The 14,747-nt window shown below is 40.9% G+C and overlaps 1 protein-coding gene across 2 annotated transcripts in view; it reads right to left on the bottom strand.

The window, feature by feature from the left end:
- map3k12.L (mitogen-activated protein kinase kinase kinase 12 L homeolog) overlaps positions 1 to 13,872 on the bottom strand; it is a 60,840-nt gene extending 46,968 nt beyond the window's left edge. The window contains exon 1 of one of the 2 annotated variants that reach the window (XM_018244718.2): positions 13,435 to 13,872. The gene's annotated coding sequence lies outside the window, so the exon portion shown is untranslated. 2 annotated transcript variants of the gene reach the window in all.
- Between the last annotated feature and the right edge of the window lie 875 nt (positions 13,873 to 14,747).

Below are 14,747 nucleotides of genomic sequence, written 5' to 3'. Positions count from 1 at the left end.
ACTATAAGAGTAGTCAGTGACTTCGATCTGTTACACGTCTGTCAAGAAACATCAGGTACAGCTCTTATAATAGCACCCAGTGGAAGGTAGATGGAAGGTTTGGAAGTTTTCAAGCCCAAGGAGCAAATCATGCCCTAATAAACAGCACCCCATCCAGCTCCAAATCAACTAGAAAAGCCTTGTCTTTTTACCTCCTCGGCAACTAACTGTGCTGTCCAACCTCATACCAACCCAACATTTGAAAAATGGAAAGAGGGACAAAAAGATCTGCCATGCGTAGTGTGGTGGAAAAAATGTGATTACGCCCATTTTGTGGCTACATGAATACCACGTCCATTTTTTAAAATTTGGCAGATTATAGACAGTTCGAATAAATTTCTGGGGAATTTAGGTACACATTTTATGTGTTATTACAGTTTTGCTAATGAAGGTGAAACTGCCCTACTACCAAGCTACTTTTGACTGAGTTTACAGTCCCGTGTTTGATTCTACCCAGGACACTATCTGCAAGAATTTGTATGTTCTCCCCATATATTCTTAGGTTTCCTTCAGACACTCTGGTTTCCTCCCAGATTCCCTAGCTCCTGATACAACTGACCCTACGGAGTGTGAATGTGATAGGGACTTTAAATTGTAAGCTCCACTGGTGCAGAGACTGATGTGACTCACGTATAATCGTAAATGTGTCAGTGTTATACATTATATGAAACCAAATAATAAATAATTACATATGGGAGCTAAAGTCTAATATTATTTGCTTCACTTATCACCAGTACTGTATTTTTCTTTTTTCCGTAACTCATTATTATTGTTTTTTTTTTTTTTTTTTAAACTGTGAAAATATAAACATGGAAAGCAGAGCAAAGAAAACAACTCAATAGCAGTCTTAATTATGTTATGGAGACTAATTTAGTAATTAAGGCCAAACACTAATTAGGCGTACATTAAAATGAAACAGAAATATCCAAAAAGGGACAGTAAAGCGCTATGTACACTAATAGCAGTATATAAGCACAAGCACACACACATTACAAAAACTAGGCAATAATGTCCTTTTTCAGTTCCTTCCTATTTTCTCTAAAATGTAGGTTTTACATATTTTTACATCTTTTCATTCCTCTCTTAGCCAGGGCAATGCATTTTTAATACATTTCACAGTAGTGTCAAATAAACGTAAGCAACTAAGTTATCGATTGTAGCAGCCATTCATCACTCAGAATCCATGTTGCACTACATAAATCCTGGCACTGCCCACATATTGCTTAGGCCAGTGGCACAGTAGGCATTAGAAACACAGATGGAGAATGGCCGTTCCACTGACTTCTACATCCATACGGAGTGGATTTCGGAGCAACAATGAATATTTTGTAACATGTGGTGAGCTCCACTGTGCCCTTCTAGCTCTGATATGTACAAGTGCACACATTGACCCTGTTATTATGGTCAGCCCAGGCACTGCAGCTTCCCCAAGCTTTCATTAATATCCACCTATGCAAATTGTAATTATTAACGCACCAGAAGTGATGCCACTTGAACACAAATTAAGGGGGTAAAATGCACACACATGATTAAGCAAAACTCATACTAACTAGCATTCATATTGGTGCACCACAGGGCAATTTGCCATGGATCCAGTTATACTGTAGCTGCATTGTGGGTAAAAATCCTTTGCTGCATTGTTTGCTTTTCCACACTGTATGGGGTAGCACTGGGCAATATGTCGGTGCGTTGTAAATAAATAGAAATAAAAATCATGATTTATTTGATGGTTTCTGTGAATCAAGTGATTTCCATCTGGCCCTTTCCTGTTAAAAAGCAGCAATCCAGTAACGTTAGATGCCGCAGCTTCCAGACATTGGTAATAAAAGGGCGCAGACGGCAGGATGAATGATTCTGTAACAGGAATCAATTCAATTTCAAAGCTCTTTTCATTTTTTACAAGACCATAAAAAGCAAGGGCCTTATGGGTCATTCTCACTATGGCATGGATAGGACACCTTGAACCAGAACCAGAACTGTGGCTCTGAACTCTTCTCAAACTAGTCTGGCAAGTGCTGCTGGGATTTGTAGTCCGGCTGTTGGCTGCATTAGGGATATGTAATATGTTTTTGTCACTGTATCATCCATTTTGAGGCACCTTTAACTGACTCTTCAGCTACTGCCAGTCACACAGCTATGGAAGTCACGTTCAGATAGCTGCAATTTACTGCCTGCGGTGTTCCAAATAATGGCCAGTTGCTAGGAAGCATTTCCCTGATTCCTTGAGCGATGCCACTTTAGCCCTGACCCAATGTGATTGTCAATCACTAAATGCAATTACAATATTGGATGCAGCAGAAGCACTGCCCCTCCTCACCAGAACTACCACTGTGGCTGCAAGCAAGAGAGCATAATATAGTCACCCTATGTGACCCTGCCCATAACATAATCCAAGGGCAACTAAAGCCCATGTACAGGATGGTAAAATTCAAAGAGCTCCTGGAAGCAAGACACAACATCAATTCTACGCAAAAGAAGACATACTCCCTGATGCCCAGTGGTGGATTAATGACATGTGAGGTCCTCTTTCTAGGCTACTCCCATGAAGTTTAGAAATATACAACATTTAATCAGGGTTATGGGTGCACCTCAAGACACAAGTGCACCCATCCTGACCGGACCCAAGCCCAGCAGCGCAGATAATAAATTTTTTTAAAAAAAAAAAAATAATAATATACAAATAGTAATTAAAAAACTAGATGGACCCTTATTAGTCTGGGCCCCTAGGTTATTGCCAAGGGTAGCCTATTCATTAATCCACCCAAGTAGTGATGTCTAAACTTATTCCTGGGCAATGTAGTCTGCCTGATCCTAGTGCTGGATAAAAAAGCAACTGTGCAATTCTATGTATTTTATATTAAAGGGGTGGTTCACCTTTAAGTTAACTATTAGTATGTTATAGAATGGTCAATTCTAAGCAATTTTTCAATTGGGCTTCATTATTTATCGTTTTTGAATGATTCACGTTCTTCTAAAAAGCATCCATCTCAAAAACAAATGCTCTGTAAAGCTACAAATGTATTGTTATTGCTACTTTTTATTACTCATTACTCCTACTCATATTCCAGTCTCTTATTCAAGCCAATGCATGGTTGCTAGGGTAATTTGGACCCTAGCAACCAAATTGCCGAATTGTAAACTGGAGAGCTGCTGAATAAGAAGCTAAATAACTTAAAAATCACAAATAATAAAAACCAATTGCAAATTGTGTCAGACTATCACTGTCTTCTACATCATACTAAAAGTGCTACGCAATATGTTGGCACTATATAAATACATGTTAATAACTCCAAGGTGAACAACCCCTTTAATTACAGTAACCATCACTGCAATAGAAGAGGCACCATCTATTTATGGCCACTAGGGTAGATGTTGCTATTGCTGTATTTTTGTCCTGGAGATTTTTCAGTCTACATTAGCATAGTCAAGCAATAACAACACAATGATAATACAGATATATAGGGAAATAATATTCTTTGTACAGACTAAACTTTCCTACAATACAGTCAATATGTAGGAAGATAAATAGTGTCTATATGGTCATAAGTTGCAGGTTATAGGTTGTACAGTCCAACCAGACATTAATCCATACTAATATAAAGTGGAACTGTTCCCATTTTCTCTAATGTAGCCATCTTGCTCTGCTGTACTTAGTGTCCCCCAGTCTTCCCACGGCCGTGGTTCCTAACTGGACTTGGACTGAAGACACATCTGGTTACAGTGATCTTTATATACTGTAACTGAGCAAAGATTTTTCACTATTACTGGAGGCAGACAAAAGGGCTAATATGATGCAGAACTCTGTATTTAATGCATCTCAGAAACAGCGTGAAAAGAAATCCTTTGGTCTCCTTGAAGCCAGCAAATCCTCTTTATCTCGCTCAGCCTCTGAAGGAAACCACGGGGTGCGCCATTTATACTGAAACATTGTTCCGAGTGAGAATAACTCTGTATCTAATGGACAACATTTAACAGATTAACTTTTTGGGAAGCAGGCCAGTAATAATGTGTTTAAGGTACAGTAAGGCACAACTCCCATGTTTCTCCTTCACTGTTATTGAATATGTTCTATAATGGCCTTGGTTTAATTACAGAAATTAATTAGTTGGAAATGAGACTCTGCGCTATAATCTCATTGACTCTGCTGCCCGTGGCAATAGCTACGATGCTCAGAGTCAGACTCATACCCACCAAGGCTACTAGAACATAAGTACTAATAGCCCTCGTTGTCTTCTCCTACCGCTCAATATCTCCAAGCAGTGAGTTGCAGATATTGTGAACTTCTCCAGGCTGCAACTGAAAAATGTCCTCCAGGTACTGAAACATTGTCCCAGCAATCAAAACAATACCTAAATGTGATTATTATAGTTATTTTATTGTTTTCCATTCTGTTCAGGCCCTTTCCTTTTCATCTTTCACTCTGACATCCAAACTGCTGCCTGATCGCTAGGGAAACTAAGCCCTAGTAACCAGATTGAGGCTGAGATTCCAAGGCTGAGAGCTGTAGAAGAAAAACATTTAAATATTTTCAAAACACCCCAAAATGTAAAAAATGAAGACCAACTGCACATTGATAGAATAATGACAAGATCATACAAAACTGTCATTTTGATTACCCCTTTATGTTATATTTTGCATTATCACATTCTCCTGGCAATGTATATAGGTATCGGACCTCTTATCCAGAATGCCCTGGACCTTGGGTTTCCAGATAACAGATCTTTTTGTAATTTGGATCTTCATACGTTAAGTCTACTAGAAAATCATGTCAACATTAAATAAACCCACTAGTCTGTTTTTTCTTCCAATAAGGATTAATTATATCTTAATTAAGATCAGGTGCCACCTACTGTTTTATTACAGAGAAAAAGGAAATCATTTTTATAATTTTATCAATTTTTGGATAAAATGAAGCCTATGGGAGTCTATGGCCTTTCCATTATTCGGAGATTTCTGGATAACGGGTTTCCGGATAACAGATCCCATACCTTTACTGCAAAGGGCTTACCAAAATGTTTCCATCAAAGTAATTTTCCCATGGCACTGCAACACTGCCCAGATTTACAAAAGCACTAAATATGGTCCATGACATACTTGGGACATTTTGGAAACCATGGCCGCCAATAGGGGGTTGCTACAGTCACTATTTATTGGGCTTGGGGGGTGTTTGGGCCTCTGTATACTTGATATGCGAGGGCCAGGCCTCAGTGCAATTCATGGGATATTAAGGAAGAGGGACTTGTGGGGAGTGGATGGGGGTTGGGTGGATCATGGGCATGTTTGGCATAATTGCAGCCGGACCATGGTAAATCAGGGGCATAACTATGACTTCAAAGTACTTTTTTCATTGGAGTGCCTTCTGGATAACTGATTTCCAGATAAGGGATCCCATACCTGTACCAGCTTCTGGCTCAGCAACCAGAGAGTCAGCAACCAGTGGGTCGCTGGCTATACAGGAATTGCACAGAAATTGCCTAAAGCGTTAGGCCCAATAACACATCATTTATATTGGGGTGTGCCAGAGCAGAAAATTATTAGAATTGCATTAATGTTGCTCCTACCAAGTAAAAGGAGTGAGATTAATGATTTCTGTTCTTATACACGGATGAAAAGAAATATATATTTATACAGTTCATGGTATAACTGCAAGCTTTGTAACCTTGACAACAGTTGTCTCCTCATTTCATTTATACAACACTAAAGATTTCTCTATTCATCACTGTCCTTCTTCACTTCTTTCTTTACCTTCAATATATGTGTGACCCCAGTAAATATGAGGTCACATCTACGTGAATAATTATATAGATGTGAATGTATACTGTATCTGTGCATCAGACCATCGCCAAGTTCTGTGTAGTATGGCAATCCATTCACACTCCAACCAATAGGGGTTACCCATAAGCCCACACTGTGAGTTTAGACACAGAGAGCTGCTGTTTTCTCAGTTGAGGAGAAGCAGCACACCTGTAACTGGCTCTGTGTCTCTATTCATTTTCTTTAACAGAATAACTGTTGCCACGGCCACACCGTGTGCCTGTAACATATGCAGTCTGCATAATCCATGATCCCAAATAATGTTCTACCTCAACTCTCTGTATATCTTTTCTTGGACCCCAGCTGAGCTGTTACTGACTCCCTCCATACACAACCTTTCAGTAACCTCAATTGTATCCAATGACTCATAAAACCTGACTATACAGAATGACGCATGTTGTGGGGCTACTCATACATACAGTCATGACCAATATCATTTTTAAAGCAATTCTGAATATCATTTTCTGGAGAACCAGGTTCTAAAGAGAACATAAAAACACATGCATTCATAATTTAGCCATTGTAGATTCTTTATTACATGAGTGACCATAATGGTACAGTGGTGATGCTTTTTTAACCGTCTGGTTATGGCTAGTGCTTGAGGTTGTTCATTGCTGACTAGACTGCAGGTCTAATGACTAAACAAAGAACACAGACAATGTAAGTGTTGAGTACATGGGAAGAACTCTAATACATGATAGATACTTGGTCAGTCTGCAGAGAGCTGGAAGAATAATTATTATAATGGCATGTGGGAATATGGTGCCAAACAAACTACGTATGTGACTTGTGACATCAATTGGTCCTGGCCCAATGACCTCAAATCTGCATCACCTTCATTCTCCCTACCCAGTGGGATGCAGAGTGATTGATTCACTGTATTCCCTCATCAGCCTTGTCTTCCTCTCAAATACTTGGTCCAAAGAATGAATGATTGCAATGCTGCTGAATGAGATGATGGAAAGATGGAAGCCAGACTGACTGACAGCAATGTCCTTGAGTTCTCTTCTCCCATAGCTAGTTCAGGTGTAGGTAAAGGGCCCTCTTTTTATCCTTACTGTGTTAGGTTCCTCCAACAGAGCATAGGAGCCGCCACTTCTCCTTATCTTCATAAATCCAAATCACCACTCTGGAGAACCAATATCATCAATCAAGTGTTCTTTTATTTGGTAGCACTACATGTTTCGGATCTATCTGATCCTTCCTCAGGTGCCAGTGTTCACCTGTGAACACTGGCACCTGAGGAAGGATCAGATAGATCAGAAACATGTAGTGCTACCAAATAAAAGAACACTTGATTGATGATATTGGTTCACTTCTCCCATATTGGCACCTGTGAGTAAGTGTCTAGAGTGGCGGCTGGTGGGGAGAAATGCCATATATACTAGAGATTGTGAATAGGATGCATATCTAAAAGATCATGCACATTTGCAAAACCTTTTTTATACCAAAAGGTTAAGAAAACGAAGAAAGAAGACTAACCCACTTGGAAAAGGAAATGCAAATCACTCATTTATTCCCCATCTGCTAACTATCCATCATAATAGGCATGTAAATGCAAAAAAATAAAATCCCATTTTTACTTTCTTTAATGAAAAAGAAACCTATCTCCAATATACTTTAATTAAAACATGTGTACTGTTTTTTTTATAAGAAACCTGACTGTATGCAGTGAAATTCTCCTTTCATTTACTGCTGTGGATAGGAATTGTCAGATGGTCCCTTACTGCTGAGCAGGGAAACAATCATACTTATGAACAGCAGGGAGAGTCCCCGCCTTACTTCCCAGCCATGCAGGACTCAAGCAGCTTTGTTTATGATGATCCCTAAGCAGCCCAGACCACACTGAGCATGTGCACAGTCTTAGTCTTACAAAGATGTTTAACAAAATTACAAGATAAATTATTTGTTTGATTAGGCCTGTGGTGCAGTAAGTTCATGTTTATATTTAGTATACAAAATATAGCATTTGTAGCCTTTTGTAGCTATTTTAGACTTTACATGCCCTTTAATCTGAGTCACATAATCACTTGCAGACAGAATTGTGCAGTCTTGTTAGGCTTTATCAGAGCCACCTTTAGGGGGAGTGTTGTCTGGGACCCCATAGACATCTTGTTTGAGGGGTTTAAAGTGGGTGGGTTGTGGGTGAGTTATGGGTAATAGGGGGTAATGGGGGGTGGCTGGGGGTGGACTGGTGTCATGACTGGGTGTGATATTTAGTTGGGCATATTGTTTGATTGGAGCCCCCTCCAACTTAATTGACAGGGCTCAGCACCCAGTGGGCAGACACTTGACTTATAACTGGGGTCCCCTAGATGAGGACACTTCTAACTAAAAAGTATGGAGCCTTCGGGCAGTGACACCGGTAGACTATATGGAAGAATGTTGAGAACCAGAGAAAAGAAAGGCCTTGTTGAGTTGAGCTACAAAGAAACCAATGGACCCTCAATGATAAACTAAACACAGTGAATACAGATTTTATAGGTCTAAGCCAACTATGGTTCTGTGAAGCATATGTAGGGACATTAATACATTGTATGAGATATTTTCTGTGATAGCTGCACATAAAAATACAAGGGAGATACTATATAAAATAAAATTCTGTGCCAGTCAGCCGTATAACAGCAGGTGCTGTCAGACACAAGCGACAATAGAAGGTCTTAAACGAAAAGCATATTTACAATATTTATAAAAAAATAAAAAATAGGAGGCCATGAAAAACATGTACCTGCTAGCTGGAAGACAATCACCAAACAAGGCATCCTGAGCAAATACATTGTGAATGGCTGCAGTTACTATATAAGATAATCCTGAATTGCAGCTGTATTAATTAAGTCTCCTGGTCCAATAAGCCACCATAACCAACCAGGTATTTGCTTTCAATATTCTACCTGCACTAAGAGAATAAAGCAAGCTGATGATTGGTTCTTATGGATTACTGGACTAAAACATTCTTATCCACCTACAAAATCCTGACTATGTGTTGCTTGCCTCACTTTCTGGGGAGTATATTGATGACCTGAAGCAAAGATCACAAACTTAAATCTGATGCTTGGCAGAGTTAGTAGTCCAACAAAAGTCTATGAGTCAATGTCTAGGACAACGCTGTCCAACTGGAGGCACTTTATGAATACATGTGGTATATTTGATTACTAGATTACTATATTATAATAAACCTATGATTAAGTGTTTATGACACGAAATGCGTCAGGCTGTGGACACAATGAACTTTCTTCACTTTGAACTATTGCCTAGTGGAAGTTTGCCTTCATTGAGTGCCTGCTCCATATTGGTTTTTCGGTATATTTGGTTACTGATACACTGTATGGAAAAGCTTAAAAAAGCTGCTCTGGGCAATGTATAGCTGTGAGATATGTGCTCACTAGTCTTAGACAGTAAGCATTACTCCATACTTGAATTCCCCAATCTACAACAGCCAAGCCACAGCTAATACCACCTGCAGAAAGAGGACTAGGGGACATGTAGTTCAGCAGTTTATGAATGTTTGGAGGTTAGAGGCCTGATTCTGTTGTAATAAGAAGGACACCCCTTCAATGTCAATTTTTTTCTTGTATGTAAACAATGCTGTTCTGCAGGCCTGCTGCATTATAAAAGACAATATTATGATAAAGAGAATACATGAGAATCTAGCTGCTGTAACATCATCCTCTCTCTGGGAGGGTCTCCTCTCTAGGCTGTTTTAAGCCCTTCTAGGCTTTCATATTATGTGTCACTTAATGTTTTCTCACTAATAATCAATGAACATCGATCCAAGTCCCTACCTGCTCAGCATTTCTGCCCTCATACCAATAAATAGACATAAATTCCCAGCTCCACAGAGAGCAAAATGAAAGAGCACTCAGTGGAGCTAGACTGAAGCATATATACATTGCTGGTCAGTGATCAACAATCTTCCCCAGGGTAATATGTAGTGCGGGCATGCTTTGTGCATTGAGTCTTATATATGGTACTGTACATGTGCACACTGCTTGCAGAAGACACATCTATAGTGAGTGTGTATGGATCTGGTGCAACCTGTGCAATACCATAGTGATAAAAGCATCGCTTTCAATTTAAAGGGCACCTATCATCTTAAAATTGTTTCCCCCACCAGAGGCGCAGGCTAATAGAGTCAGTACTCTAGTTGAAATTGTGCCTAGTAGTGTGCACTATGCCATCTGCTCCTGGAGGTTTAGGTGACAATATGCACACAATAAAGAATGTGCCAGCTCGCTCATTATGCACATATGTGTGACGCAGGATTGGTCAACTCCCCCTAGCTTAAGTCACAGACATGCATATAATGAGCGATTAGACGTGCTCGTTATGCGCAGCCGTGTGACTAACATGGCTGCTTGCTCTGGGAGCTCTGTCTTAGCACAGGTAGCACTCGCCAGTAGAACTTTTACTCAAAATAGTATTGTTTCCCCAAACTGGAATGTGGTTTGATTAGTCCGCACCTCTGGTGGGAGAAACAACTTTAATATCACAGGGGAATTCTACAATATTGCATGCAGGCCCGGATTTGTGGAAAGGCCACCTAGGCCCGGGCCTAGGGCGGCAGGATTTTAGGCTGGCGGCATGCTGCCCAACCACACCCACATTGGTTCAAAAACACTGGGGATGCGCTGGAGATACAATCCATTTTTAAAATTTCCCATGCGCCAATCACCATTGCTCCAGTCCAGATGATGAAAATTTGCACAAATAAAGGGGAGGGGACAGGGGCAACGAACGGCAGTGGGCCTAGGGGCGCCCACTATGTAAATCCGGCCCTAATTGCATGGTGCAAGTTCAGGTCTTTGCTTTAATTTTCCAACTTGTAATAAGCTGTAGTAAGACTAATTGCTGATTTGTTGCTACTGGTAAATGCAATGGAGCAATTAAGTGCTTGTAAGTAAATCAGCCCCTAAGGGTAAGGGTCATCCCGCGACAAATCTCCTTTTCTTCTTCGGGGTGACACTCTCCCCAAACTGCCATCCCCACCTTACCATCGGCTATAACAAAGAATTGCCAGCGACATGGCACTTGCGGCGCTTCGTTTTCCGAATTCGCCTGAAGTTTCCTCGTGAGGCAACTTTAGGCTACTTCAGAAAACGAAGCGTTGCGAGTCCCATCCCGCTGGCGATTTTTCATTATAGCCATTGGGAAGGTAGGGGAAGGCAGTTCGGGGAGATTGTCACCCCGAAGAAGAGGAGATTTGTCGCCGGGGCGACTAATCTCCCCACATCTGCCCATGTGCCCTTACCCTAAGAGTATTAGTCAAAGACTACCAGGGTATTTAGAGCCTTGTAGTTTGGCAACACCTGAAAGACTTATGTTGGTAACAGTGGTTTGTTATGTACAATTACTGCACTATCCAGAATGCTCAGGACCTAGGGTTTTCTGGATAACAGATCTTTGACGTAACTTGGATCTCCATACCATAGGTCTACTAAAAAATAGACATTTAAAAATAAACATTAAATAAACCCAATAGGCTTGTTTTTCATCCAATAAGGATTAATTATATCTTAGTTGGGATCAAGTACAAGGTACGGTTTTATTATTAGAGGGAAAAAGGAAATCATTTTAAAAAATTTTAATTATCTGATTATAATGGAGTCTATTTAGTAATTTGAAGCTTTCTAAATAATGGCTTTCCAGATAACAGATCCTATACCTGAATCCTCTCTCAAACACTCAAGGTCAAAGCTGCTAACCCATCGCTCCATGGGAACCTTCTCCTACACAAACTCAAGATAGCAGGATATCTCTTAAAGGCACGCTTACACAAAAAGCAATGGAAGACACATTCCTTTGACTGATTCATATTCAGTCTGCTCACTGTAATACACAGGGCCAGTTTGAGGGAGGGTAGACCAGAGAGGGCATTTACTCTGGGTATATTTATAATTGCGCAAATTACAGATTATATTGTTTATCAATGGTCAGTTCTTTTTCAGTAAATTGCAACTCCCAGGATCCCACTGAGAACCCGAGGCAAAAAGTTGGAGGACTGCAGTTGAGATATCCCTAAATAATATGATTATAACAATACAAACAAAAATATATCTATATGTACAGGAGCATATACTCATACAAATACCCATTGGTGTATACAGAGACATACTAGACATGTGTTAACACACACAAAAGTACATTTAGAAGCAAACAAGTAAAAATAGTTACCAGGGTATTTCTGTACGATATACCCCCCCCCCCCACACACACGCACATTTAGTCCAGACAGTGGATATAAGTAGAGACACATAAAAACCCAAGAAAAATCACAGTATAAACCTCTTCATTTACCACACCCCCCTACTCATTGGATACGTTTCTACTGCCCCTACATGGCCAGTAAGGGGATTGCGCCGGCAGCAGCAGCCAAAGCAAATGATACCCAAGGCAAGCAGATTTATAATAAAGCATCAATTCGACACTTAAAAGACTCATTTCCATGGGCCTTTAAAATATTTTATATCGGTTTCCTTTCATTTGGATCAAATAAACAGAAAGCTCTGCACATGTCCTAGGGCATATTCCCGTGTTCTGTGAAACCTTTCCGCTTCCTGCTGTTTGTTTACGTACACACCTTCTGTGTGCAACCATTTTCCCTTATGCCTCTCCATCGCTATTTATAATCTGCCTACATCTATCTCTCACCTGCCTACACAGGTACCAGTGCTATTGGGCTGGACACAGCATCCCTTCCATTATGGTGCGTGTCTAGTCCATCTACCACTGGCTGCTTGGTCAGTGCAACTGCTCCTCTCTGCAGCAATAATTGATGGGTGACTGGGGGGAGGGGTAGTGTCTTAATAAAACAGAACTTAGGCCATTCCCTGATTTGTTCTGTTTTTCTGCATTTTTGTGTGATTTATAATCTAGGCTGTGCGAGTGTCCAGTCTGGATAGGTACAACACACACACATTTATATTTATACACTAGTCATGGCTGGTGCAGGCCTGCAGCATATAGTGAGGGCTGCACAATGCAGCTTCATCCCACACCAGCAGCACATAACTATTTTATATATATCATCTATCTATCTATCTATCTATCTATCTATCTATCTATTATTTATCTATCTATCTATCTATCTATCTATCTATCTATCTATCTATCTATCTATCTATCTATTGATCATCATCATTATCTATCTATCTATCTATTATCTATCTATCTATCGATCATTATCTATCTATCTATCTATTATCTATCATCTATCTAGCTATCTATCTATTATCTATCTATCTATCTATCTATCTATCTATCTATCTATCTATCGATCATTATCTATCTATCTATTATCTATCTATCTATCTATCTATCTATCGATCATCTATCTATCTATCTATCTATCTATCTATCTACTATCTATCTATCATCTATATATCTCTAAATATGTATATACAGTAGAGAGAAGGACAGCACATAGCCATATTATATGTATATCTATAAATATCTATCAATCTATTCACAGTAGAGAGAAGGACAGCACAGACCATTGCATATCTGCTTCAGGAGATGGAAGGAGAACATACTGAAAGCTATAGAGAGCCATAGACTCAGTCTCTGCAGCCTCCTCTCTCTCACCTCTATGCCAGCGGTCCAGAGACGTCTCGGGATGTCTCGCCGGTTCCTGTCCGTGTGTCTCGCTGCCTCAGTCACACAATAGTGTAGGAGATGTCTGTCCCTAGGGCCTTCTGTCACAGCTCCATCTGGCTAATTGTAGTCTCAGGGAGAGGGATGGAGAGACAGGTTTGAGGGGGATGGGGAGGATGAGCCTGCAGACCCCCAGTTCTCCCCTGTGATAGGACTGACACGGATAGAACACGGCGCTGATGCTTTAGAGGTGGGGGTTTCGCGTGTTAAAGGGGGAGGGAGGAGGGACAGAGAGGTAGACACGCCCACTCATATACGCATCCCAGCGGAGGTCAGACACGCCCAAGCAGCAGCAGCCGTGTGTTCATGGAGCGATTAACCCTGTTCAGGACCAAGGACAGCGGCTGTAGATCAAGGTGATGCTGCGGTGCAGATAGCGCCTCTTTCTCTCTCTCTCTCTGCGTCACTATGAGATGCCTGACTGCCTGTGTCACTGAAGGAAAGGGCTTCTGATAGGATATGAATCCATCCCTTATATCCGAGTAATTGTTGAGTAATGTAAGCCGTCAGATACATATAGATATAGGCTGCGACTTTGGGCGAGTGCAAGGGGCTCTATGTCCAAACTTTATGGGCCCAACCCCAGCACATAGAGCAGACAAGAAGGTTGAAGAAAGACAATGATTCTGTCATGAGATCCAATCTAGTGACCCATTGCTTACTGCAATATTGTCTGATATTAACCCCTTACCCCCTTTCCAAAAATATCTGCCTCTGCTGCCCACGACTAGTTCTGACATGTAACTCTGATGTAGATCCAGACTAACAATCTGTGGGTCACGTCAGAGCTACATGTCAGGGCCATAGAAAGTCACTATTTAGTGGCCAGGTGGGGGCTGTTTGAGCCTGTAGGCGCTTGGAATGCCAGGGCCTATTTTGAATCCCAGTCCAGACCTGCTCTGATGTAACAGGGTCTTTTTTTTCGAGATACAGATTTTGGAGACAGACACAGTTACTTTTGGCTCTTTAGGCAGCCTGTGGCCCGTATACAGGACCGCCATCAGAAATCACAGGGCCCCATACGACAAAATTTCCTGGGCCCCCTGGGCTGCGCCCACTACAAGCCCCACCTACAGGTCCACCCTCCCCACCCCACAGGTCCGCCCCCCACCACACAGTAAAAAAACAAAAAAAATATTGGTGGCTAGGGTTCCCACATGTTAATAAAAAATAAAAGATATTGGTGGTCAGGGCCCCCATAAAAAAACATTTGTGGCCAGGCCCCCCCATCAAAAAATATTGGT

Source organism: Xenopus laevis, chromosome 2L (assembly GCF_017654675.1).
Source record: "Xenopus laevis strain J_2021 chromosome 2L, Xenopus_laevis_v10.1, whole genome shotgun sequence".
Classification (NCBI taxonomy): domain Eukaryota; kingdom Metazoa; phylum Chordata; class Amphibia; order Anura; family Pipidae; genus Xenopus; species Xenopus laevis.
Note: the sequence above shows the minus strand (reverse complement) of the source record. Positions and strands in the feature narration are given on the sequence as shown.